The 27,699-nt window shown below is 38.0% G+C and overlaps 1 long non-coding RNA gene across 1 annotated transcript; it reads left to right on the top strand.

Annotated features, from left to right (window-relative positions):
• Positions 1–27,699, top strand: LOC131197182 (uncharacterized). The gene is made up of 3 exons (XR_009154899.1): positions 1–128; positions 25,528–25,621; positions 26,038–27,699. It is a non-coding gene; the product is annotated as an uncharacterized LOC131197182 (long non-coding RNA).

The raw sequence follows: 27,699 nt of genomic DNA on the forward strand, positions 1-27,699 counted from the left end.
CCGGCCCAGGTGGAGCGGCGTCGAGCTTCCCCCTTGGTTTGCATTTCGCTGGATGAAAAATGGGGCAGAATACAGGATAAGCGGCCTGACAGAAAAGCAAGGCCGGTGTGTGTCCGACTGCCCTCCGGGTATGTTTAGTAAATGAAAAAGACTTTAACCTATTTTCAATTTATTTTCAGGCTCAAAGTCAGTTTTGTCTAAGCCTTAGAAACATTAAGATGTGTGGACTTCCAACTCCCAGAATTTCCCCACCAACATATTAAGTGGGGAATTCTGGAAGTTGCAATTTACAGGTTAACGTTCCTGAGGTTGAGAAACACTTGTTTAAGAAAGCCTATTCTCTGAAGAAATTTCACTGTAGAAGTTTCGGTGGTAATATTTGAAGCCTAATTGCTCTGGTTGATCAACAATTTGATAGGGCTGGATTTTGTTACAGCTTGGATGAGAACCTGGTGGAAAACTCTACAAACAGAATTGCTTTAACATCCCTGCTATAGAAGCTGCAGGAACAGAGGTCTTCAAATTTGGGAGCTTTAAGACTTGTGGACTTCAACTCCCAGAATTCACCATGTTATGCTATGCTATGCTGGCTGGAGAATTCTGGGAGTTGAAATCCACAAGTCTTAAAGCTGCCAAGTTTGAAGACCTGGTCTAAGAAGTCACACCAAGTCAAGGGAATCTAACTATGATTTCCACATGCTTACTCAGAATTTAATGTTGATTGATTTTAATGTGGCTCATTAATGTGCAAATATGTAAGGTCTTAGGACCTTTAGCACCCATATTTTTGCCAGCTGCATTTCAATACCAGATCCATATCCTTTAGGGAGAAAGGGGAAGGAGGACCATATGGCCAAGTGTGTTGAGGGCAGGGTTCCATCCAAAGTATACTTCAGTGTTTGAAATCATCAGGTGCATTTTTGTTCAAGGGATTAAAATCAGTATATTAAGACATAAGCTCCCCAACTATTCAGATATTTTCCATTTTACCTTATGCATCTGTAAGTAGTCCAATCATTACTGGATTGCTAATTTCACTGGAAAAAAAACGTTCAAAACATTAAATTGATGCAGATACAGTGAAAAGAAAGGAAACTCCCAAGAGTGCTCTTCTCTTGGGCTCTTATAGTCTCGAAGGTTCTGCAATAAAGCCCATTAAGTTCCCTGAGATTTATTTCTGTGTAAAAGATTATTGATCTAATATATAGTTTCAGCTATGTCGGTGATGCAGGCATATACTCAACTAAATTACTCTGAAGTTCCATTTTGGAGATTCATTTCAAGTGCAATCACTTCATCTCACCCTGGAAAGTTGACATAGTTTCATAAAATGCTTTTATTGTTCCTTGTATTATCTGTTGATTTTAGTTATATACCATTCCACTTCCAAAGACATAAACAGGTTGCAACAGAAACATCTGTCCCCAAATACTGTCATTCTTCATCTGTGATCTTCTAGAGAGAAAAAAATATTGAAGCAATATTTTTTGATTGGTAGGATTAGAAGCAATCTGGAAACATCCTCACTGACTTGATTCATTCATTTTTGTAAGACATAATATGATTTATTTTATTTTGGATTGCACATTGTATAAATTTGACACTTTTCCCCAGTTTCATCTGACCATAGCACAAACAAAGTCCAACAATTTACTATTTCTGACATGTTCTCATGATATCACTTTCATCCCAACCTAATCCAGGTTGTATACTTTGTGTTTTTAAAGCAGCAGTTTTCTGCTTGATTATGTAGCAAGTCACAGTAACTTTTACTATGTGTACAGTCTGACATATTTCACTGATCTTTTGACTGGTGGTACAATCAGTTGACTCCTAGAAGTGGGATAACCCAGCATCCATTGCCAATTTTAGCAAAGTGTAGGCATGCCTTGTCCCTTCTAATCCCTGGATACTGTCTCCCTGGGGCAATGGAGCAGTCAAGATTTTTAAAAATCAGGCTTTCCTTCTTTATTTGCAAACTTTCTGAGCCAGTCTTGAAGACACTGATCAATAATGCTAGTAGGAAACTGAGCATTGAAGCAAGAGAGGATTAGCTTTCTTTCTGCCACTTTAGGACACACACATACACACAGAACCAAACAGCTGTTGTCATAATGTTTTCAAATACAGGCTTAGTACTGAATCCGTATTTAAAAGAAACTTGCATAATAAGTGACAGGCCTTAGATGCTAATTTTTCCCCACTTATCATGTAACCCTATACCAGTTATTTGGTCTTCTTTTAAACATAAACTTAATGCAGTTGCAGAAGAATGCTAAGCATATTAAAAAAACACTTGACTTCACAGCTGACATTCATTCAAGAATATTGCATAGTGCACAACACTGCCTACATCCCATCTCATCAGTTGTAAAGAGACTTATGGGAATGTAAATGGTGCAATCTTCTATCGTATGAACTATTAATATGATAGCAGCTATCATCACAATGTGCACCTATACCCTAAGCTAGTAGGAGACTAACATGTTCAAAAGGATGGGTCTTTGCAGCATTCTGCAGTGCTCAGTTCTTTCAAGTGGATTGCTACCTATTGGGAGAAAATGGCAGGAGGCCCAACTCTTTATAAAATGGAATAGAATTTTTTATTGGCCAAGTGTAATTGGACATACAAGGAATTTGTCTTGGTTCATATGCTCTCAGTGTAAACCATTAGAGAGCATTTCACCAAGGCAGCCTTTGGTGGCACCATCATGGAATCACATCTCTATTTCAATGGATGCTTGTATAGAGAAGGCAGCATGGCCTTCTCCAATTCGAAGAGAGACTTGTTCGGCAGGCTGAGGCAAAGAGGCTGTCCTGGAACCAGTGAAATCTGGGGCTGGGTAAGAGACAGAATGTATCTGCCCTCAGTGTGGAAGGAATTGTCACTCTCAAATTGGCCTTTTTAGTCACACTAGATGCTGTTTTAGGACCTCTTTCCAGAGCACAATACCATAGTCTTTTGAGACTGAAGGATGCCAATGAATGTACAGGATTGGAGATGGAGATGGAGGAATTTTGATTCCTCCTATTCTGCTTCTTCCAGTTTGGGGTCAAGGGTTTGGGGCTTGGGCAGTGTCTGAACTGAATTTTGACAAGTGATGGAAACTGAAGGTTTAGGCATTTATTCCCATTCCATGGTAAGACAAATATTTTGTAGATGTTTTCCTGCTGGTGGTAAGGTTTGTTGGCAGAGCAGCCAAGCCAAGGGAATCCACCTATTCCTTTTCCTGAGCATTTCTGCATAGAAATATTAAACACCATTTTTCCTTAATTGCCTATTAACTTACCATTTTGTTTCATGATTTTAATTCCAAAACTATATTAAATATTGCTCTTACTAATGTTTTATGTAGAATTGAAATATTGAGAAATATAAACCATTAACCTGCTTAAAATAATGCCTATATTAGTTTAGTATTTATAACAGACTAGCTGAATATCCATGCTTCGCTATGTAACTATGCGATTGACTTGATAAATTGACACTTACAGCTTGAAAATTAATGAGTAGTTATGATCGGCCTCTCCTCTCCCCTCTCTCCCTCAGCCTTGCCCCACAGAACCTTATCCTATCCTAACCCACTTCTCTCCCTCAGCCTTACCCCACAGAAACTTTTCCTATCCTATCCCCTTCTCCCCCTCAGGCTTGCCCCACAGAAGGCTCCCCTATCCTATCCCCTGATTGCTGTTGTGAAAGTAAAACTGAAAGTGAAACTCCTGTCCTCTGCTTGTGTTTTGCATTTGGAACAAATTTCTTTTCAGGTGGAGATGGGGACTAGAACTCCTTAGCATCACAGTGTGGAACAGATTTCTTTTCAGGTGGGGAGGGGGACTAGAACTCCTTAGCATCAGAGCGTGTTAATCATAATATAGGAAATACTAATGCTCTGATGGTCATTTCAAAAAATCCTTTGTTAGTGGGCACCTAGAAGCCAAGAGGAACATACTTGGCAAATTTCAAGTTTATAGGCTTTATGGTTCTGGAGATTTCGTGATTACAGAGTGAATGATTTTCGCATTTATATATATAAGAAGATTTTGCATGGTTTAGTTTTTTTACCAAGAAGAAAAGTTAAGTACAAGTCTCAGTTATGTTTTATCTCAAAGGCTTCCAAATGAGTATAAATATTCCCTTTATTAATATTTCCCTTCCATTAAGGCCTTTGTGGAGATTTTTTTGGTTTTGATTCTTCCAGGTTTTGACAACTACTACCTGAGTGTGTATAATATACTGAATGATAAACTATCCAATTGTAATTTAGATCCTGAATGATTATAGTTCAGTGTACCATGCAAAGTCAGAAAATTGGGATAATGAAATTACTCATGTCTATCATGTGATTGGAGATATTTGCTTGTTTCTGAAATCTTGAGAGTTGAAGTTCCACACTTGCCAAATTACCAAGTTTGAAAAATTCTGCGGTATAGTTCAATTTTGTTATTGTTAGTATTGGTATTAATTTGATTTATATGTTATTTTTCTAGTCATGCAACGCTCAGTGAGGTCTGAGACTTTTTTGCTAAATATATAGTTATACTTGGCAGATTGTATGACATCAGATTGCAACTACACTACATTAATAGGGAATGAGTTGTTTCTGTAATCCTTGCAATTGCAGTTATATTTATTCTAAGCCACCATCCAGTCTTATAAAGTCATTTCTACATAAATGTTTAGCTTTCAGCAACTTTGAGTAGATATCTAAAAATATCATCAATTTGTGTTGCTATGTTTGTTTGTGTGATTTCTATTTCCCCATGTAAATGCATAACAGAAAAAGAGCAAATTCATGCCTCTAAACATTCAGAGACAAGTTCCCTCAAGCCAGACTGACCCAGTTTGTCTTAAGGAAATTTGTCTCTGAGCAGAAATGTCCATCCTAGCATTAGAGAATAGGAACATATGATAGATCTGTACATTGTGTATTCTCTGCTGGATGCACCCATTAGGCTATAATGCAAATGTTCATTATGTGAACTGGTCGCACCATTAGGATTTGTGAAATGGAACTTGTAACTTTAGAATCATGAAAATATCTGCAGGTTTGAGAAAAGGGAATTGTCACTGTTTACTGTTTACATGACTTCTTTAAATCACCCAAAGTCAATTTAGAAAAACCTCATTATATAAAATAATGCATTATTGGGATATAGTGATGTAATAACTTTGCAAGAGTTAGTTCTTTTGGGTGAAGATAGATGTGGTCCTAGTAGTAAAGCAACACAATTTTGCATTAGCCTTATACTTTTGTCTGAAAAACTCATAGCTATGCATACATAATCACTGACACATTAGTGCTTTGTAACTATAATCTTATAAACTACATTTATTGCATACCAATATTTACATGAAGTAGAGCAATGCTAAATTTAAGACACCTTTCCCTCATTGCATTAAAGATAGAAAACAATGCAAAAACTGCTTGCATTAACCTAGCCTCTAAATTGTTCTTCCAAATTTAGAGTGAAATTATGTTGACAAAAGTAGTATCACTTGAGATAATTACAGTTATTTATTCATTTTTTAATATCTTATACAATGGCATTTGTGAGGGGAGTGGTCAAAACAGGTATAATGGCACTTGTGATATTGCAATAGAATCCTGCCTTTTTTGTGTGTATACATAGAAATTGAACACATATAATACATTAAGGGATAGAATGCGGATTGAAGATAGGTCCAAAGAGAGGAGTTTAAAACCAATGTAGAAAGAGAAGCTTGTGCACAGATCAGCTCCCCAAACTCCTCTCTGGATGAAGGAGAGGACCAGGATTGCTTGGTAAGTGCTTCCTTACAGAAGTTCCCTGTGAGAAGACCTTTCAGAGGTCTGGAAACCAGAATGAAGTCATATTGTCTAAGCTAAGCCATGGTTTGGAGCCTTTGAATGGGCATTGGATCCTCTATTATATAAAATGTAATTCCTTTTTGGATATTAAAAACCTTTAGAAAAGCCAGTTTCATTACCTGGGGTGATTCTTCTTCAATCCTCAGTGAAACAATTTCATGTAAATTTAAGAAAGATTTTTTTTAAATTCAGAAATAAATAGCAAATGTGTAATTAGAGTGTTGGTTTTGGAAAGTTGCAAATAGATTAACGGTCAGATTAATTGGAAATAAGATTTTGAATCTAATTATAAAAATTAGATGGTTTGTTTAAAACCCTGTCAAAAGGGTTTTAATATGAAGCTTTTTTTTTATTTTGTCACAACAATATACACAAGCATCAACATAAAATAACTACATATCATATAAACATATATATGAGCAAAAGTATGCAATAACTATATTAATTTGATTTAATGAAAGGAAACAATAGGACAGGAATGGTAGGCACTTTTGTGCTCTTATGCACGCCCCTTATAGTCCTCTTAGGAATGGGGTGAGGTCAGTGGTGGGATTCAGCTAGTTCGCACCACTTCGGGAGAACCGGTTGTTAACTTTCTGAGCAGTTTCGCAAACTGGTTGTTGGAAGAAATCATTAGGGCAGAGAACCGGTTGTTAAATTACTTGAATCCCATCACTGGGTGAGGTCAATAGTAGACAGTTTTTGGTTAAAGCTTTTGGGATTTTGAGGAAAGACCACAGAGTCAAGTAGTGTGTTCCAAGTGTTAATAACTCTGTTGCAGAAGTCATATTTTCTGCAATCAAGACTGAAGCAGTTAACGTTAAGTTTAAATCTATTTGTTGCTCTTGTATTACTGCGATTGAAGCTGAAATAGTCTTCAACAGGACGGACATTGCAATAGATGATTCTATGTGTTAAGCACAGGTCTTGTCGGAGTCGGCGGAGTTCTAAGTTTTCTAAACCCAGGATTTCAAGTCTGGTGTTTTGTTGTTTTCAGAGGAGCGGAGAACTCTTCTTGTAAAATATTTCTGGATATTTTACAATTGTGTTGATGTCAGAAATGTGATATGAGTTCCAGACAGGTGAGCTGTATTCAAGAATAGGTCTAGCAAATGTTTTGTATGCTCTGGTTAGTAGTGTAGAGTTTTTGGAAAAGAAGCTACGCAAAATTAGGTTTATAACTCTTAGAGCCTTTTTTGCTATGCAGTTGCAGTGGGCTTTGGCACTTAGATCATTTGATATGAAAACTCCAAGGTCTTTAACAGGGTGGGGGTCATCTGTAAGGTAATGTCCATCAAGCTTGTACTTAGTATTTTGGTTCTTTTTTCCAATATGTAAGACTGAGCATTTGCTGGTTAAGTTTTGGAATTGCCAAGTTTTAGACCAATTGGATACAAAATCAAGGTCTTTTTGAAGGGTAGTAGTATTGTTGGTGGTGTTAAATAGTTTGACATCGTCAGCAAAGAGAACACAATAACTTGAGATATGGTCACAGAGATCATTTATGTATAGTATGAAGAGCATTGGTCCAAGAACGCTGCCTTGAGGAATGCCACACTTCACAGGAACAGGATTTCATAGAGCATTGCCAATTTTGACTACTTGTTGTCTGTTTGACAGGAAAGCAGTTATCCAATTGTGAAGAGGTCCTGAAATGCCTAGGATTTTAGTTTTAGGAGAAGTTTATCATGTACTACTGAGTCAGAAGCTTTTGAATCTATTTTGAATCTAAGTGTAAGAAATCTTTCCATGGGAAAATGTTGTGGACTAGAGAAAAACATGAAAACATGTGCTTTCTTTTTTACCTTTCTATTGCCCAGATATATGATTAAGAGTTATAGACATTTATCAGTTCAATTATAATTATTATGCAATTATAAATATGGGTTTCTCTATTCTTGTATTCTTCCACATCCTGATACCAGACTGAACAATGCTTGCTGCCTTAGAAGAAGCTGTTTTTTCTTTCTTCATAAATTTGTTCCCCAGTATTCCACTTATATATCCATAGAAGTGAGGAAATAAATGTTACATTTGGAAGAGGAATATGAATAGGCAATCTTTAATACTGTAAGATTAAAATTAACTACTGAATTAATGCAAATTAACTCAAATAGGATGCAAATGGGATTCTCTAGAACAAAGAAGGCTGACAAGTTTTTCCAACAAAAATACAAAGAATTTGATGGATTCCATCTTATTTTGAGCAACATTTTTACCTGTGTTCAAATCTTTATCTCAATCTTGTGAAGTCAATTAGAACATTTATGAACTAATAAAATATGAAACATAAATTAAGCTTAAAAAACACTATTGCTGACCTTTCAACACAATTCATGTTTATATGCAAAATTTCAAAAATAATATAAATGATTAATTAAATAAACTAATATGCAAAACTTCTTTAGATGTTATTTCAAGACTTGTGCTAACTTGTAGTTAATTTTTCCAGAGAAGGTGAATGAATAACTTAAAATAAAAATTGTTCTTATAAAATGTAATCCAAGGATATCAACAAGGTTAAGATTTAAAACACTAAGTTTTCTTTGAGGCAAGAAAAAAAGAATGGCTGACCTTTAGATGTTCATTGAACAGTCTAAGGTTTGTTGGATTTAACATGTATGGTAGGGAAAAATATATTCCCAGCAGTTGAATTGAAGTGCATACTGTCAAAAATAGAGACAATATAAAAATCTCCAGATAGATTTCCTATTAACAGCTAAACCTAGTATCTTTTCATTCTTCACAAAGAAGCATTTTTTTAAAAAACCAATATTGTTAGATCTCGATAAAACAGACTGCTAACATATGAAATGCATATACATATAGTTACAACTCACCACAGATTGTCTGTTCTTGCTCAAATGAAGCAAATGTATTTCTATGTATACATCTGTGATATTCCAGGATGAAAGCTTCTCTCCTAGAACAAATAGTAACTCCATTATTATCTTTTTCCAGGGGAGGGGAATGCATTGTAGGAAGGAACATTTAAAAATACCGTATATACTCGAGTATAAGCCGAGTTTTTCAGCACGTTTTTTGTGCTGAAAAGCGCCCCCTCGGCTTATACTCGAGTCTACGTCTCGATGTACTTCGGGAACCCCGCACAGGAGACGCCAAAGAGGCGGCGAGATCGTCCGGCGGGATTTGCCCAAGGCTGAGCAGTTCGCCGCGCGGACCCGAGCCAAGCCGGTCCCAGTCCAGCCCCTTCCTCTTGCAGCGAGTCCTTTCTACCGCAGGCAGCTAGCTCTCGTTAGTGCGCGCGCACGCGTACTTATTCCTATGTGGACGCACACCCCCTCACGCACAATTACCCACGCCTCCTTTTCGCAGAACCAAAAATAGCCTCGCGTGCTTATTGCGCCCCCAGCCACCCACTCCCTACTCCATTCTCTTTCTCTTCCGAGCCTGCCAAGAGCATCTTGCGAGCGGGCAGGAAAGGCCTTTTTGTGTGTGTGCATGTGTGTGCGCGCCTGTGTGCCCTAGTCCCCTTCCTTCTCTTCGGCGGCGCTGGAAGAGAGAGAGAGAGAGAAAGGAGGGGCCGTTCCTCCCCTTCTTTCATTCTTTCATTCTCTCTCTCTCTCTCTTTCTTTCTTTCTTTCTTTCTTTCGCCTGGCCGAACTGCTTTTGACGGCGCTGCGCGGAGGCGCTTGGCCATCTTTGGAGAGAGAGAGAGAAAGCCGGGTGAGGGGCGGCTACAAGCCGGTCCTGGGAAAGCGGGATGGTTCCCGTTCGCCCTGGCCTCCGTCCTCCGATATCCTGCGCTGGGAGCGGCGGCGGCGGCGAACGGCTTCGGGCACCGCCGACTTTGGCCTTTTAGCAGGGAGGAGGGGGGGGGGGAGGGGGAGCTGCGGGCGGTGGCGCTCCGCCCGGACCCGCCGCCGCCGCCTGGAAGAGGGAGGAGGTGACCTTCACGCGCGGAGAGGGTGGGGGATGGGGGGGTTGAGGGGCGTGCAAGAGGAGCGAGCGTGGAGGAAGAGGAGGAGGCGACGGCCCGCCGGGACAGCGCTTCTAAGACCAGCCCACGCTCCGAAGAGGAAAGGGAGCGAGTGGTGGGTGGCTGGGACGAGACCCCCACCACAAACACACACACACACGCCCCGTGAGACGTCTTGCTTGCATGTCACACACACGCACCGCTCGCTGGGAAAAAAAAAAGGATGGATGGATGGATGGAAGGAAGGAAGGAAGGATGGATTGGATGGAGGCGACCGCTTTGAAGCGCAACCCTTCTCCTGCAACTAAGGGGGTCAATGTTTTCCCCAATCCTAGGGTGTGGGGAAACAGTCATTCTTTCTTCCCCCCTAGTCTCTCCCGAGATCGCACTGCAGCGCCCATCATCCCCAGCCGGCAATCTGAGCTCGTGCAATCGATGTGGTCCTTGAACTTCCCCCTCCTTGTTTCTAACCCAGCCTAGGATGGCCGGCGTGGAGGTGTGGTGGTGGTAAAACGGCCAGGAGAAAGCTTTCGCTCTTTTCGAGAGGTCCTCTTGGAAGGCTGCCTTGGAAAGGGAAAGTGGGGAGGGGGCAGAGATTTCTCCTCAAAGGTCCCCTTGGAAGGCTGGGTTGGAAAGGAAAGTGGGAGGGGCAGAGATTTCTTCCTCTCGGGTCCCCTTGGAAGGCTGGGTTGGAAAGGGAAAGTGGGGAGGGGGCAGAGATTTCTTCCTCGGGTCCTTCTAGAGTCCTTGAGAAACTGATATCATACAAGGTTAATAAATTATACTCCTCCTCCTCATTGATGAGTTTTTCATCCTGAAATTGATTGAAACATTGTACCATCATATGCTGCCATAGTATAGTGTTAACAACATCTGTAAAGATGATATATGAGCATGACACTAAGTTTTTTCTATATTTCCCCCTTTATTGAAAAACTTCCATCATGCTTCTTTCTGAAAACAAAGGTCATTATAATATACCTCATTATATATTTGATTTGATGATATTTCAGTTAATAAATACCATTTAAGGTGTTAAGCTTCTTTTCTTTTTCAGCAGCAAAGTGAATTACAACTTTAAAGAACTTTATTACTTTATATTCATTTATTTTAAGTATAGATTTTAGATTTTTAAACAAATATGTTTAGAGCTTTTATATCTTTCAAGTTATTCAAATTATCCCCTCAGCAGGTATATAATGGCATCCAATTCCAATATCATGTTGGGGCTTTTGAGCAAGGGAGGAGGAACGCGAGCACCGCCTTTCGCGCTGGCATTCCGGGATTTCCCTTTGTTTAGAGCTGGGAATCCTCCTTCCCCCTTTTGCACTTTTATTGTTTTTCGTTCAAATAAATATTCATGTTATTTTACTTGGCTCTATCTTTATTTTTTACATTGACCAGTAGCTGCCTCATTTCCCACCCTAGGCTTATACTCGAGTCAATAGTTTTTCCCAGTTTTTTGTGGTAAAATTAGGTACCTCGGCTTATATTCGGGTCGGCTTATACTCGAGTATATATGGTACTTTTACATGTGTTATGCGTCCAGTTCTATATAGGATTATCAAGTGCCTAACATCACATGTAATTAATTTCAATGACTTCAAAAGAAAAGAGTTTTTGACATTAAATAAAAAGAATTCTAGTGCCATTTTGTTACTAATACATTGCAAATTATTTTTAAATCATATAATTAAAGGAACTCCACAGCACTAAATTCAGTAAAGCACTAACTGTATGTTTTAGAAAATGTTCAGTATTATAGTCTGATAGATCATGAAAGGGAACAGGGGTGGAGTCTAATATTTGCATAAAACCTATCTGACGAAAATTAGAATATTCATCTTGAGGGGAAAATGTATTGAAATAACATGAGAAACTACAAAAAATTGGCAGAACTCCTCCAAGCATCTGTTGAATTGGGTTGCTTTCTTCGTGTGTTTAACTTATTAGCATTGCAAGCTGATAGTACCCGTGACAATATGTAAATTTGGGCTGCACTTCTATATACTTTGGAGTAAGTTCACTTGTATTTCTTGTGATGAATTTATATCTATTATATTTTAAAATATTTATTTATAAATTTCTTTACTTCTGAGTAAGTATGCACAGGATTGGGCTGCATCTAAATTAGATATGTTTACTTTGCAATTTGTTGCTAACAAATATCTGATTTAAGATAATGTTGTACATAAAGGGTTTTATTCCTCTGTTTTATATTCATGGAGAAGTTCAGTTTTTTTTCTAACTATATTTGGTAGTAGAAGTTCTAACCTGATTATTTCATGTGTTCTTAGATGTGCATTCAGACAAGGAAAGGCAAGGTCTATTTTCTTTTAATTGAAAACAATCACCCATGCAGCTGCTCCATTGCTGTGATTTATTACCTATCGTGTCCCTTGGAAAACAAGAAAATAAGATTTTTCTTTCTGTTCTAATTGTGATGTTCTTTGTATTGCATCTTGAGTGTGAGAATACAGGCATCCTGTTGATAAAATGGAGGCAACAATAGATTAGCTTTCAAAACAGGCCATAGTTTCCTTAGTATGGAATGAGCATGCTTGGAAGGCAAATGGATTTTGGCTACTTACCAAAATTATGCCAAAACACTGTTATTATAATTACAGGAAGATATTGCATATGGCATAAGACTGGTAACTAAACCTTTGCTGCCTTTGTAGAAACTATTTCATGAAAATCTCAACTGATCACAACTAGAATATGTGCTTGAGGTCAGTACAGATGGTCTATCAGTTCTATTAGAGAATGAAATTCATGAGATCATTTAAAAAAGGTCAAGAATTTCAAAGACCAAAGGCAACATATTGAACAGGGTATAAATATGATGGAGGTAAGTATGGTTTGCCAAAATAGAAATACATTAGAAGAGAATATTCTTCAGAGGATGAGCTGTGGGGTCCTTGGTGCTCTTTCTCTGTCCTTGATTGTGCGGTGATGATATTTCCTAGTTTGGTAATGAAAGGTCTGTAAAAATGCAACCAAGTTCAGAGGAAACCAAGGAACTTACATAGAAGTATAATGTATGGAGAAATATAATGAATGGTGTTCTAGATTGCCAGTAATTATATTTTCTTTCTTCTTTTCTTATTAAATGTCTACAGTTTCTTTTGTTTATTTGTATGGACTTTCTAAACACCTTTTTTGTGTTTTGCATATTTTAAGAATAAAAACTGTACTATGCTGCTATATTAGATGACTTGTAACAGGTTTGCACAAGAAATCTTGCTGTTTGATCAAAATAAATAAGCATGGTCTTAGCACCATTATGCACTCTTAATAAGGTAGATAGTAAATTCAGGATAGCAAATATATGCTGTATAGGATATGTTAAGGTTATAGACCAAAAGAAGTAATTAAGGAATATTCTAGGCCCTGCCTATCACAAATTTCACACAGGACATTGGTTAATGGAAACATGAATTTTGGCAACAAGTAAATGATATGAATAGGAGTGATCTATATACTTTTAATAGTAAATATATACTTGTCAACGGAACAAGGGTTGTAAGGTTCATTGGCTTCACCACTTGACTCATTCCTACATAGGTTGAGATTCAGATAAAGCACTATCTAACGCCTTCAGTATGAAATGCACTTTTCAAAGCTTTTGACAAAGCTCTTTATTTTGGTATCCCAAATCCATTGCTGGGTAGCCACATCCAATGAGACAGCAACTAAGCTGCTTTCTTCCCCCCCCTCTCTTTCTTTCTTTCTCTTTCTCTCTCTCTCTCCCCCCCATATTTAAATCAACCGTAAGACAGAATCATCCATTCTATCAAGGCCCCAGGCTTGATGGCAAAGCTATATTTTTAATGTCTTGCAAAAGGCTGGCATGGTTGGGGAGAAACATAATCTCAGAAGGAATAATATTCCATAGAATGGACACCATGGCAGAAAAGGCTTCTTCCTTGATTCCACCAGAGGTAGCTCCCTAGCAGACAGGAATCAGAAGATGCCTCTTTTGCTGGATCTAACCAATACTACTAAAGAAAGCTGGCCCTAGAAGTTTATCGTTTTTTCTTCAGGAAGGGGAAACTAATGAGTGGAACTGAACAATGTTTCAGATCTCATCTCAAAAAGATGGTTAAAAGGGCTTACAAGAACACCTGTCTGAAACTCTTCAAGACAACTATATCTGCACATGATAGTTCAAGAAAAGCAGCAGTTGTTTTGATGAGCTGCATACTTACATTTGAATTCCTGCATGTTTTAAATAACTTTTATAAATCATTTCTAAAGCAATGAACAGTTCAATTAAAGAACATTCTTCCCTAGGTTTCAACATAGAAAATTGTCACAAAGATGTCTAATTGTGAATATGATAGGTGTAATTGTGGGAATTATAGAAATTATAGATATATTCAGTGAAAAATATGCTTCTAGTTCTGTCTTTATTACAAGTAGTAGTCCTAGAAATAATACTAGTAATGCTGCAATATTTGGTTATTTTGAAGAAGCACTCTTAGATGAAAGTTATTGCAATTAAGAATAAAAACTAGCAGCTTTTCCTACCTCAGTTTTAGTTGTTGCCCAGATTTGGCAATATAGAATCATAAGACTGGAATATTCGAATACCTTAGAGGTATTCCAGTTCAACCCCCTGCTCAAGACAGGCGTCCTTATATCATCCCAAACAAATGGCTCTCCACTTTTCTTCAAAACCTCCAGTAACAGAGCACCCACAACTCTGTAAAGCAAGCAATTCCATGGGTTTATTGCTTTCCCTGTCAGAAAATTTCTCCTTAGTGTCAAGCAGAATCTCTCTTTAATGAGCTTCCACCCATTGCTTCCATCCTCAGTTGCTTTGGAGAATAAGACAGCTATCATGTCACACCTCATCCTTCTCTTTGTTAGGCAAGACATTCCTAGTTCCCTAGTTTAGTCTTCAGACCCCTTATCATCTTTGTTGCACTTCTTTACACTATTTCTAGTGTCTCAGCCTTTATTTTGTATCAAGACGACCAGAACTGGACACAGTATTCCAAGCATGCCTCACCAGTGCAGAATAGAACAGGACTATCACTTCTTGTGATCTTGTGCTATCTATTTGCTGATGCAGGATTACATTGGGTTTTTTTGGCAACAGCAGCACATTAACAACAACAACAGAATTAGAAGGGACCTTGGAGGTCTTCTAGTCCAACCCCCTGCCCAGGCAGGAAACCCTACACCATTTCAGACAAATAGTTATCCAACATTTTCTTAAAAATTTCCAGTGTTGGAGCATTCACAACTTCTGCAGGCAAGTTGTTCCACTGATTAATTGTTCTAACTGTCAGAAAATTTCTCCTTAGCTCTAGGTTGCTTCTCTCCTTGATTAGTTTCCACCCATTGCTTCTTGTTCTACCCTCAGGTGCTTTGGAGAATAGTTTGACTCCCTCTTCTTTGTGGCAACCCCTGAAATATTGGAACACTGCTATTATGTCTCCCCTAGTCCTTCTTTTCATTAAACTAGACATACCGAGTTCCTGCAACCGTTCTTCATATGTTTTAGCCTGCAGTCCCCTAATCATCTTTGTTGCTCTTCTCTGCACTCTTTCTAGAGTCTCAACATCCTTTTTACATCGTGGCGACCAAAACTGAATGCAATATTTCAAGTGTGGCCTTACCAATGCATTATATAAAGTGGTATTAATACTTCACGTGTTCTTGATTCTATCCCTCTGTTTATGCAGCCCAGAACTGTGTTGGCTTTTTTAGCAGCTGCTGCACACTGCTGGCTCATATCTAAATGGTCGTTCTCTGGGACTCTAAGATCCCTCTCACTGTTACTACTATTGAGCAAGGTACCACATATATGGTACCTGTGCATTTGTTTTTTGCCTAAATGTAGAACCTTACTTTTTTCACTGTTGAATTTCATTTTGTTAGATAGTGCCCAATGTTCAAGTCTGTCAAGATCTTTCTGTATTTTGAGCCTATCTTCTGGAGTGTTGGCTGTTCCTGCCAGCTTGGTGTCATCTGCAAATTTGATGAGTTCCGCATCTATCCCCTTGTCCAAATCATTGATGAAGATGTTGAAGAGTACTGGGCCTAAAACAGAGCCTTGGGGTACTCCACTGCATACTTTCTCCATGCGGATGTAGTTCCAGTGAGGACTACATGTTGAGTGTGGTTGGTCAGCTAGTTACAAATCCATCTGGTGGTGGTGCTGTAACCCACATTTTTCTACTTTATCTAGTAGTAGGTTATGGTCTACTTTATCAAATGCTTTACTGAAGTTCAGGTAAATTGCTGACTCATATTTAAATGGTAGTCTACTAGGACAATGTTCTCCAATCTTTCCTGCCTGGTGGCCCGGCATTGTGGGTATTGGGAAGAGGGGATGGTTTTGTGTGAGGTGAACACCGCAAAATGAAGCTGTGCACACACAGCTTCATTTGCATGAGTGGCAGGCACATGTGCCCACTGCTCACATGAGTGGGGCTGCAGGAGCCATGGTGGTACAGTGGTTAGAATGCAGTACTGCAGGCTACTTCTGCTAACTGTCGACTGCCTGCAATTTCACAGATCTCACCAGGCTCAGGTTTGACTCAGCCTTCCATCCTTCCGAGGTTGGTAAAATGAGGATCCAGATTGTTGGGGGCAATAGGCTGACTTTGTAAAACCGCTTAAAGAGGGCTGTAAAGCACTGTGAAGCACTATATAAGTCTAAGTGCTATTGTAAGCGGCAATGCCCACCACTCATGTGAATGGGTCTATGTACATGCGCGTGCTGGCCCACTTCTCATGCAGCCTGGTTGCGAATAGGTCATGGCCCAGTAGTGGACCACAACCCACAGGTTTGGGTCCCAGTACTAGGACACCTAGATCCCTTCAAATATTCTATATCAGTGCATTTGTTGTTGTTTTTTCCTGCCTAAGTGTTGTTTTTTCCTACCTTACTTTTCTTGCCAATCAAGTGTATATTATAGGATAGAACCCATTTCTCTTGTCTGTCAAGATCTTCTATATTTATTTTATTTATTTATTATTTAAATTTTTATACCGCCCTTCTCCCGAAGGACTCAGGGCGGTTTACAGCCAGATAAAATAAACATTCCTATTACAAAATAAATACTATTAAAATACCACTAAAAAACTTATTCAATTTGGCATAATTAAAATTTAGCAAATAATAAAACCCATTAAAAACCCATTAAAAACCCATCGATAAAACCCAATTAAAAACCCATAAAAAGCTAACCCAGTCCAGCGCAAATAAATAAGTGAGTTTTGAGCTCGCGGCGAAAGGTTCGGAGGTCCGGAAGTTGACGAAGTCCTGGGGGGAGTTCGTTCCAGAGGGCGGGAGCCCCCACAGAGAAGGCCCTTCCCCTGGGTGTCGCCAGACGACACTGTCGCGCCGACGGCACCCCGAGGAGTCCCTCTCTGTGAGAGCGCACGGGTCGGTGAGAGGTATTCGGTAGCAGCAGGCGGTCCCGTAAGTAACCCGGCCCTATGCCCTATATCTTGAGTCCATTATCTAAAATGTTAACAATTCTCTCCAGCTTGGTGTCATCTGCAGTTTTGATAAGTTTCCCTTCTATCCACCATCTAAATAACTTATGAAGATGTTGAAGAATACTGGGCCCAGGCAACCTTCAGGTACCGCACTGAATGTTTCTTTTCATGTAGATATAATTTCATTGAGAATTATAGGCTACAGTTGATTATCCAATTGCGAATCTATTTGGTAGTGCTACTGTCTATCCCACATTGTTACATCTTAGTAAGAAGTTGGCTGTGATCTATTTTGCCAAATGCCTTATTGAAGTTCAAATATACTATATCCATAGCATTTCCTTGATTCAATAATTTAGTCACTTAATCAAAGAAGGCGATAAGGTTTGTTTGGCACGATCTGTTTCTAACAATCCCATGCTGGCTTTTATTAATCATGTTGTCCATTTCTAGGTGCTAACAAATCTGCTGCTTGATTATCTGTTATAAAATTTCCCCAGGAATTGATGTCAAGCTGATTTGTCTGTAGTTTCCTGGTTCCACTTTTTTCCCTTTTTTGAAAATTAGAACCACTTGTTTCCAGTCCTCTGACACTTTCCCCGTGCTCCAGGAGCTTTGAAAGATATTGTTCAGTAGGTCTGAGATCACATCTGCCAGCTCCTTCAGAACCTTAGGGTGTAAACCATCTGGTCCTCGTGATTTTAATTCATCTAAAGTGGAAAGGTGTTTTCTTACAATTTTTTTGCCTAGTTTGATATGCTTTCCTATTCTGTCTCCCATGGTGTTGTTTTTAATAGGTGGGATTATTATTACAGGGTAACTATGATGAATATATAGTCTGTTAATTTTTGGACAGGAATTTTACAAGAGTAATTGCTGCATGATAGTGCATTTATTTTATATGTAGAGATGCTTAGTTTAACCCCTAGCAAATCCATTGAGAAACCAAATCCACTAAAAAATGAATTAGATAAAAAATGATACTTTGTGATCCTAGAGGTTCTAGGACTATGTGCTAATATGAAGAAAGCAGATGAAGATAGCAATGCCAATGATAAGCATTGCCTGAAATTTTTTAAATTAGGTTCTTTACTTTCATATCCTAAGTCCCACAATTGAATTTAAATCCTATAACAGAAACAAGAGCTCACTTCTTACAAAAATGTTATCTGTTTGCAAGTGTTCTGTCATTATATAATTGTGACACATTATATTTAAAGAATTAATTTAATTTTTAATGAACTGATTATGGAGATTCATTGGTGATTTGTATTACATTGATAATCATAATTCACACCAAATGCCTGACTGCTATTTATTTCATAAGTATTTTGTTCAGTTGGGATTGTTAAATTTCTGAAACCAAATTATTGCTCAAAAAACAAAATGTCCAATATAAAAAATGAGTATTATTTGTATAGTAGCAGATGAAAAAGATACATATTGAGTTTAAAATGTATGTATATATGAGAAAGAAAATCTAATTGGGTATACCAAGTTGAATAACGGAGAGAAAGAATGAACCCAAAACACATAAAATGATAACTAGAATCCTCTTCTGTAAAGCTGACATACATTTGTTCCAGGTTTCCAGGTTTAAAGTTTTCAAAATCAGTACTATGAAAATCAGCAGGGGCAACTTTCCAAAATAAAATGGAAATTTATTGCAGGGCTTGTATTTTTATCCACAGTCTTATAGAAAGGCTGTATTATGTCAATGTAAATTGTACCAAGTGCTTTAAAACGCTGCCTGTCTCTTCTAATTTTATTGATGGAAGACATAAAGCCCCATGTAACAATGATTGTTGTGCCTTATTAAGGATGTGGAAGATACAGAAGTACAATTATTGCACACTTAGCAAGAAAAGTATGTGCATATGTGTGTGCATATTATACACAAATATATATCTATCTCTGCTATTATTTGCAAAAGCCACACCACTTCCTTTGTTTTCCAATTCCTCAAAGACTTTGCACGCTTACCACTAAATTTAAATGGACCTCCTTTCAGAATGCCTTTATCCATCTACAAACACTAGCAGAATAAATTAGTTTTGCTTAGTGTGCTAGTCTGACATCTTTTTAGCAGTTCTGAAAATAGAGCTACTTCCCCAATTTTATTACTTTCTTACAGCTCTTTACAACTCAGCATCATTTTTAAAAATCAGGCTGGGTTATTTTTCTTGTTTGCCTCTTTATGGTGTGAATTTAGTTTTCATGAAAAGTGTCAGATTAACTGCCCGGGAGATTTAACTCTATTTATCTGAAGAGCAGCTACAGTATGACCAGTGGCAGGGCTGAGTTTAGCACTTTGCTGTAGCAATTGCATATAGCACTGATGGGAGCAAATGAAGTGCCATTGTGTGTCACATCAAAGGCTCACCTTGCACAATCATTCTATATCCAATAATGCCCAGGAATGGATGCATCAGAAGAGAGTACAACAAACCACTAACATGCAATATTAGCATAATGAGCTGTTCACTCCTGCTCTCTAGCAAATAGAAGCCTTGCCATTTTTCTGGACATTGGCTTCTGAAGGGCTTGTCCTCTAATCCACAGCAACTCTTCTAAAAAACAATAGTATTCTTGGTCAGTATTAAATAGTATAAAAATACTGTGACTTTTTAAAACTAATGATGGAGGACAAAAAAGAAAGAATATAGCAGATGTAAATAAATGGAGATGTGTCAGGTTCTGAATAAATAAATAATTAAACAACAGCTATTCTAAGGGAGTAGATATCAGCAGAGTTGGAGCCAAAGGGGTATTAGTGGAAAGCAGGGGGAGGCGTTAGGATGCTCAGGAAAAGCCCAAGGTTTGCAAATTTGCTTAAAAATAACTAGTCTAATAAAATCTAAATATGCTCTGTAGTGAATATATGGGTCTTCTGGTTTAGCATCTTCGGCTAAAGCATATCTTAATGCCTAGCTGTGATTTTGTTAGTGAAGACAATACATTTGTTCTTAGTGCTGCTTGTATTAGGGTAATGCCACTTTAAAGGCAAGTCTTTTTGCATTCCAAGTGATAGTCCTCCATGAGCAAAGGCAACCCGAGAAATGAGTGAAAGAATTAGTTATTTTGGCCCAAGAATCCTCCTCAGTGCCATTGAATCTGTTATATATTCTCATTCAGTCAAAGTGTTCATGGTAGAGATACAAAGTCTTCTTCAGGAGGATTTTCTACCAATGCCTGCTTTCCAGAGAATAACTCCTACTGAGCTGAAAAGTAGAGGTTGAACCTGAATAATTAAATTAAATGACTAATGAAATATCACTTATATACAACATTTGTCAGATTTCCAAAGACCAAGTAGGCAAACAGTATGATACAAACAAATGGGATGACACATCCATCTTAGTTTAATAATTTAGGTTCTCTTGCCCAAACTTCAAGGCAAACAGTGATGTTTTACCAATTAAAACAAGAAGCCTACCTTTTTTTTATCCCAGAAAAATCTGCAGGTTTTGAAGGGGTTTTATATTTCAGAGTTATCTCACTTTAATTTCATGAGCAAAAATGTGAGACTTGACCCAGGAGATTTCATCTGCTTCTCTATCAAGCCTGATTAGGAATCTGCAGGCAATCCATGTGTTTCAGGGAAAAGATGTCTTATATTCAGATGAGCTAATTATTATTGTTCCTGTGAATACCAAAGCAATTAATAGCATTTAATTGCTTAAATAAAATGTCATCATCTATATTTGATTTCAGAAAAAGTATTTGGATGACAACTTTGCATTAGGGAGAGTAGTCATGCCTTTGGGAATATAAATCAGATTTTAGGGAACATGGTATGCTAAAAGGCTGTAAGAGAAGTTTGCTCTAAGGCTTACAATATCAATAGGAGTTTCTCTAAAGCTTCTTTTAGTATTAGGATCAGAAAAGATACATTCCCAGCATGATCTCATTTAGTATCTATTCAAGTCAAGGGTGGTATTCACTTACCTTCACTACTGGTTCGCAAATGTGAGCACACATGCTCGCTTTGCTTGCCTGTGTCACCTCTGCAGATCTTTCCACACATGTGCAGAGCGTCAAAATCATGATGTGATGACATCCGGGCGGATGAACTTACTGGTTCACCAGAACCAGATAGAACTGGCTGAATACCACCACTTTCAAGTATGTTTTTAGAAGAATTAGGTGGTTCATTTTTAAAGAATAGGTTTCAGTGTGGGCATTGCCTCCTTTACATGGCCACATTTTGATTTACAGATGTGTATTCATTCAGGGATATCCACAAGTTATGGTCAAGATGATTAAAGTTGTTTTTATTGCAACAGTGCAAGTGAAGCTCTGCCTATTTTTGTATATGTCAGTAATAAAATAAAAACAACTTTAATAGCTCCATTACAGTCACCATCTTGAATTTTTGCCATACCCTGCAAATACCATGCACTCATGATTAGTAGAACTTAGGCATAGTGTTCACTTTATCTAAGAAGGAATGCATATGATGTTCATGTTGCAGTTTAATATCACTTCTTTGAATTTAAAAGGGATGAAGTTAATCAGTCAATCAATCAATCAGAACATAGCTGGAATGGGCCTTGAAGGTCTTTTAGTCCAAATCCTGCTCAAGCAGAATACCCTATACTATTTCAGACAGATGGCTATCCAGTTTTTCTTAAAAACCTCCAGTGATGAAGCACCTACAACTTCTGAAGGCAAGTTGTTCCACTGATTAATTGTCCTCACTGTTAGGAAGTTAATTCTTAAGTCTAGGTTGCTTCTCTCCTTGATTAGTTTCCATCCATTGTCTTCTTGCCTTTTGGTGCTTTGGAAAATAAGTTGACACCCTCTTCTTTGTGGCAGCCCCTCAAATACTGGAATACTGCTATTGTGTTTCCCCTAGTCCTTTTCTGTAGACTGGCCATACTCAATGCCTGCAACTGTGGTTTTTTTTTCAGTTCCTGCAATATGTTTTGTTTCTAGGCCCTTAATCATCTTTGTTGCTCTTCTTTGCACTTTTTCCAAAGCCTCAACATCTTTTTTGTAATGTGATGATCAAAACTGGATGCAGTATTCCAGGTGTGGTCTTACTAAGGCTTTACAAAGTGGTACTGATACTGCATGTGATTTTGATTGTATGCCTTTGTTTATACAACCAAGGATTATATTAGTTTTTTGGCTACTGCTGCATATTGCTGGCTCATGTTTAAATGATCATCCACTAGGACTCCACTAAGACTCACAGTTATTATTTTTGAGCCAGGTTTCACCTTTGGTTTTTCATGGCTAAGTGTAAAACTTTTGCTTTTCTTCACATTAAATTTCATGATGTTGTATAGGACCCATTATTCAAGTCTGTCAATATGTTTTTGGATCCTGAGCTTGTCTTCTGGGTGTTGGTGATTCCTGCCATCTTCGTGTCATCTGACAATTTTGATGAGTTCTGTTTCTATTCCCTCATCTAAGCCTTTTATGAAGATATTGAACAGTACTAGGCCTAGGATGGAACCTTATGGTATTCCACTGCTTCCTTCCTTCCATGTAGATGTAGTACCATTAAGAACTACTTGTTGAGTATAGTCAACCATTTACAAATCCATCTGGTAGTGATGTATCTAGTTCACATTTTTCTAGTTTACCAAGAAGTAGGTTATGGTCTAATTTGTCGAATGCCTTGTTGAAGTCTAAATGTATTACCATGTTTCCCCGAAAATACAATCCACCTTGAAAATAAGTCCTAGCCTGATTTTTTGGGGTGGGTCTAATATAAGCCATACCCCCCAAAATAAGCCCTAGTGAAGGGGTGGACGTGGTGAGCACAGGAGGTAGCGCTTCCCTTCTCTGGTCACCTCATGGAAGCTCAGCACCTTAATTGCGGCCCGTGGATCAGCTGAGCCAGCAAGGGCAGCAAAAGTAATCAGATAGAGGTGGGTGGGGGAGAGCCGATTCCGACATGCTGTAGGGCCTTCTGTCTCATCGTAGCAGCAGCCTGTGCAACACCCAAGCTCCAGGTCTTGTGGAGTGCAAACCTTGGTTGCTGCCTGCTCCAGAGCCACAAGCTATGGAAGAGAAGAGGCCCTTGGCTGCGAGGTTGCCTGGTGCTGCAAGCAGAGCTGGGGCTGGCAAAAGTGCGCCAGAAACATTTTCAGGTGCCCGGAGAGAAAGAACAAGAGGCAGTTCCTGGTCCTCGCTGGCTGAGCTAATCTGTGGGCAGTGATTAAGAGGTACTCACTGCCTCCTGCACCTCAAAAAAAAAAAAAAAACTTCCCTGAAAATAAGCCCAAGTGCTTATTTTCAAGGCTAAAAGAAAATAAGACCTGGTCTTATTTTCGGGGAAACACGGTATGTCCACAGCATTTCACTGGTTTACTTATTTAGTCAATTTGTCAAAGAATGAAAAAAGATTGGCTTGGCATGAACTGTTTTTAAGAAATTAAGTTAAACATTAAGTTAAAATAACTTGCATAAGATTAGGCTATAGTATGTACTTTGCCCAATGTTCTCTCTCACAGCATAAATTCTACATTAGCCCTTTGTTGCAACTTCCGAAGATTATAAAGTTGGGCAGCAGCAATGTTGAAAATCAGTGGCTGTTTCTTTTATGTATTCTTTATGTAATACCTAAAGAAAGTTTAACCAAGTTTTAAAAACTAGGAATAAATAAGCTAATCCTTTCCCCATTCTATACAATGAAGTAGAAAGTCCCAGCATATCTCACAATATGATTTGTCTCATCCATTCTGAATTTTAAATTGGTTAATATTACTGTTTGACCTTCTTCCTCATCAACAAACAGTCCAAAATACTTAAAAGTTTCTAAACCTTGTTGTATGCTGTCTTGTGGGATATTTAATTTTTAAATGGCATCTTTCCACTTTCTAAACATTCTTAACAACTTTCTTGATGCATATAAGAGTTAATTTGTGCCAAGGGAGATTTTTATTTCAAGAGATGTCAGCATGATAAATTTCACTGGATCCCAAGCAGTGGCTTCATGGGATCTATTAAATTCATTGTATTCTGCCAGAAAACTTAACAAAACCTGAGTGCTTAAACTTTTGGTACAATTCAGCCTTTTATGCCTTGCTATTCTTATAGAAAGAAATACAGAGATGAATATCAGTAGCGAGGCAGCCATTCAAATCTTGAGGGGGAAACTTCACTCCAGAAAACAAGCACTGATGTAGAAAGGGCACTTTTCTATGGTCTCAAATAGGTATCGTTGTTTAATTGATGGAACTCAGAGCATGTTGATTCTCCTAAATTGAACCCATCAGGCAGATGCTAAAATGTTATAATACTATTTCCAAAGAACTCTGTCTTCCTAGAACATGTAATTTCCCATGTATTATTTGATGTTCACAAGAAGGTATATCCTTCTTAAAAAAATTTTTTAGATCAACTGGTTCACATTTAATAGGAAAGCTTCACAGCTCTCGCACAGTGGGAAATAGCTTCTTCTGTTTATTTGGTTGTAACCTGTTAGATTTACATGTATTATGCAAAGAATTTTTTCAAAGACACTGCAACATGGGTTCATGTGTATTTTTTCCTGCCCTATTATTAAATTTGTTTTCTTGAGAGAAATACCTACACAAATATGCAAGCAATTTTAAAGAAATTTATTCAGTGACTTTTATCCCTAAAGACAAAATGCACTCCGTTTCAAGAGTCTCTCTCTGAGGGAGATGAACAGTCCAGAAATGTGAAATGTAAATAAATAGATAAATAAATAAAATCATATTGAACAAATCTCAATCATTGAATAGAATCGTCTTCGCCCGTCTTTCCCTCTACTTTTCCAGTAATTCATTTTGCAGAACTACACTGAGGACCCAGATTGTTGGGAGCAATAAAAGTTGACTTTGTATATAATATACAAATGGATGAAGACTATTGCTTAACACAATGTAAGCCGCCCTAAGTCTTCGGAGAAGGGCGGGATATAAGTTCAAATTAAAAAAAAAGCAACCAAGCAAAAAGTCTTTAAGTCAGCAATGCTAATATTCAGCAATGCTGTAAATGTCTTCAGAGGTTGTCTTAACTACTTTGGGTTATGATAAACAATGACTGCACACAATACTCATCTTCCTACTTTTTGTTGTCAATGTTACACTTTACTGATGGTTTGAGTGTGCCAATTCCTGTAAAAACATAATGTGTGAGTTATAGGGCTTATCTCCATATCCCGATTAACCAATTTTTAAACAAAATATATGCTGAAGATCAGTCTTCATCCCATTTCCAGCCTACCTCACAGAGACTTTATATTTGTCTTTAGCTGTTATGATTTTAATTTATATTTTCCTTTTCTCCAAACAGAAGTCTTGCTTCATGAATGTTCATTGTGAGTGCTGGTACTGATATAGGATCTGAGATCTGCCAAATTTCCATTGGCTACTTTTGGCTGGTCTGGGTATGTTGACCTTTTTGGGTTGGACTGCCAGAGAGATCACACATCTGGCTTTTATAGAGCTATCCTTACATTTACAGATACGGCCTTCTTCTGAAAAACCATGAAACTTATATGAAAAATTTAGCAGTCTTAACCCATCAAGAAAGTGACTAGTGGTGCATTTATCATTGGATGATTATGCAGGGAAAGAGGGGAAATCCAGGGAAATCCACCAATCACTGCCCTTAAGTTATCTTTAGTAAAAGTATAAAGATGAATTTCACATTCTGGTAGTTGGATAGTGCAAATTAAGCTAACACCTTTTTGCAAATTTAAGGTTTAGGGAAATGTCCATTAATATAACATTAAGAAAGAGATCATAATTTAGTCAAAGCTGTGAATTGTAATTTGCCCCGTCTTGGTTTTTTCCTCTTCAGATTGGACACTGGAAAAAAGGACAAGCAAACAGGAAGTTATCACAGAAAGAAATAGATGCATATCCCATGAATACGTTTTAGACTGAAACTTTCCAGAGCCTAAAATCAGCATTGGAAAAGGAAACAGGAGTGAAATAACTAAATGAAGTGTGCAGATAAGGTGGAAAAACAAGAGAAATAGGTAGATGTGCACAAAATGTGATCTGTTGATATGTGCAGAGAAATGTAAATTGCAACATTACTATACTTTAAATAGACTATAATTCATCTTATTATACTAAAGAAAAATGTAACAAGTCCTTACTGTTAAAGGGATTTCAAGTCTCCTGTTCATCTTTCTTATAATTCATTGTTAAGAGAATAACTCTCTTAAAGATGCCTTCAAATAAAAGATTTAGCTTATAGAAGGATGCAGCTTAAAATCAGCTTATCTTTGTATAAATTGGACTTGGCCATCTTTGGTGAGATTTCCCCAAACTGTTTAAGTTTGATGGAAGACCCGAGCTCGGGGTAGAAAAAAACCTTATAGATGTTCTAGGCTGAAGCTTCAAACTATTAAATATAGCAGCCTTATCTTGATGCATGGCACTGAAAAGATATAAATACTAAATAACATGTTTCTCTTGTGAATTCCGGTTTACTGGTATCCCCCTCTTTTTTTCTACATAGCTAATGGTATATAAGATCTCATTGAACTTGTAATGAGATATGATAGTCCTGGTCATAGTATCTTATACTTGTTTTAGTTGAGTTAAAAATTCTATTACTGAATATAATAGCATGCTCCTTACTAAAGATTCAATTGGCAGATAACTAACCAAGTATGGAATGATGGAGGGATGAAACAACAACAAATGGTCTGTCTTACACATTGGAAAAAAGAATCTGAACACTAATACAAGCTTGATGGACACTACCTTATAGATGACCCTCACCCCGTTAAAGACCTTGGAGTTTTCATATCAAATGATCTAAGTGCCAAAGCCCACTGCAACTACATCGCAAAAAAGGCTTTAAGAGTTGTAAACTTAATCTTGCGTAGCTTCTTCTCCAGAAACACTACACTACTAACCAGAGCATATAAAACATTTGCTAGACCAATTCTTGAATACAGCTCGCCTGTCTGGAACCCATACCTCATTTCAGACATTAATACAATTGAGCGTGTCCAGAAATATTTTACAAGAAGAGTTCTCCACTCCTCTGTTTACAACAAAATACCTTACGCCATCAGACTTAAAATCCTGGGTTTAGAAAATTTGGAACTCTGCCACCTTCGACAGGAGGATGATTCATAGAATCATCTGTTAAAACGTCCTTCCTGTTGAAGACTACTTCAGCTTCAATCACAACAATACATGATCACACAATAGATTTAAGCTTAATGTGAACCGCTCCAATCTTGATTGCAGAAAATATGACTTCAGAAACAGAGTTGTTAATGCCTGGAATGCACTTCCAGATTCTGTGGTCTCTTCCCCAAATCCCCAAAGCTTTAACCAAAAACTGTCTACTATTGACCTTTATCCCCATTCTTAAGAGGTCTGTAAGGGGCGTGCATAAGAGCACCAGCGTGCCTACTGTTCCTGTCCTAATGTTCCCTTTGATTGTATACAATTTCATATAATTATTACATACGATGGTTATATATATATACTTATA

Source organism: Ahaetulla prasina, chromosome 4 (assembly GCF_028640845.1).
Source record: "Ahaetulla prasina isolate Xishuangbanna chromosome 4, ASM2864084v1, whole genome shotgun sequence".
Lineage (NCBI taxonomy): Eukaryota > Metazoa > Chordata > Lepidosauria > Squamata > Colubridae > Ahaetulla > Ahaetulla prasina.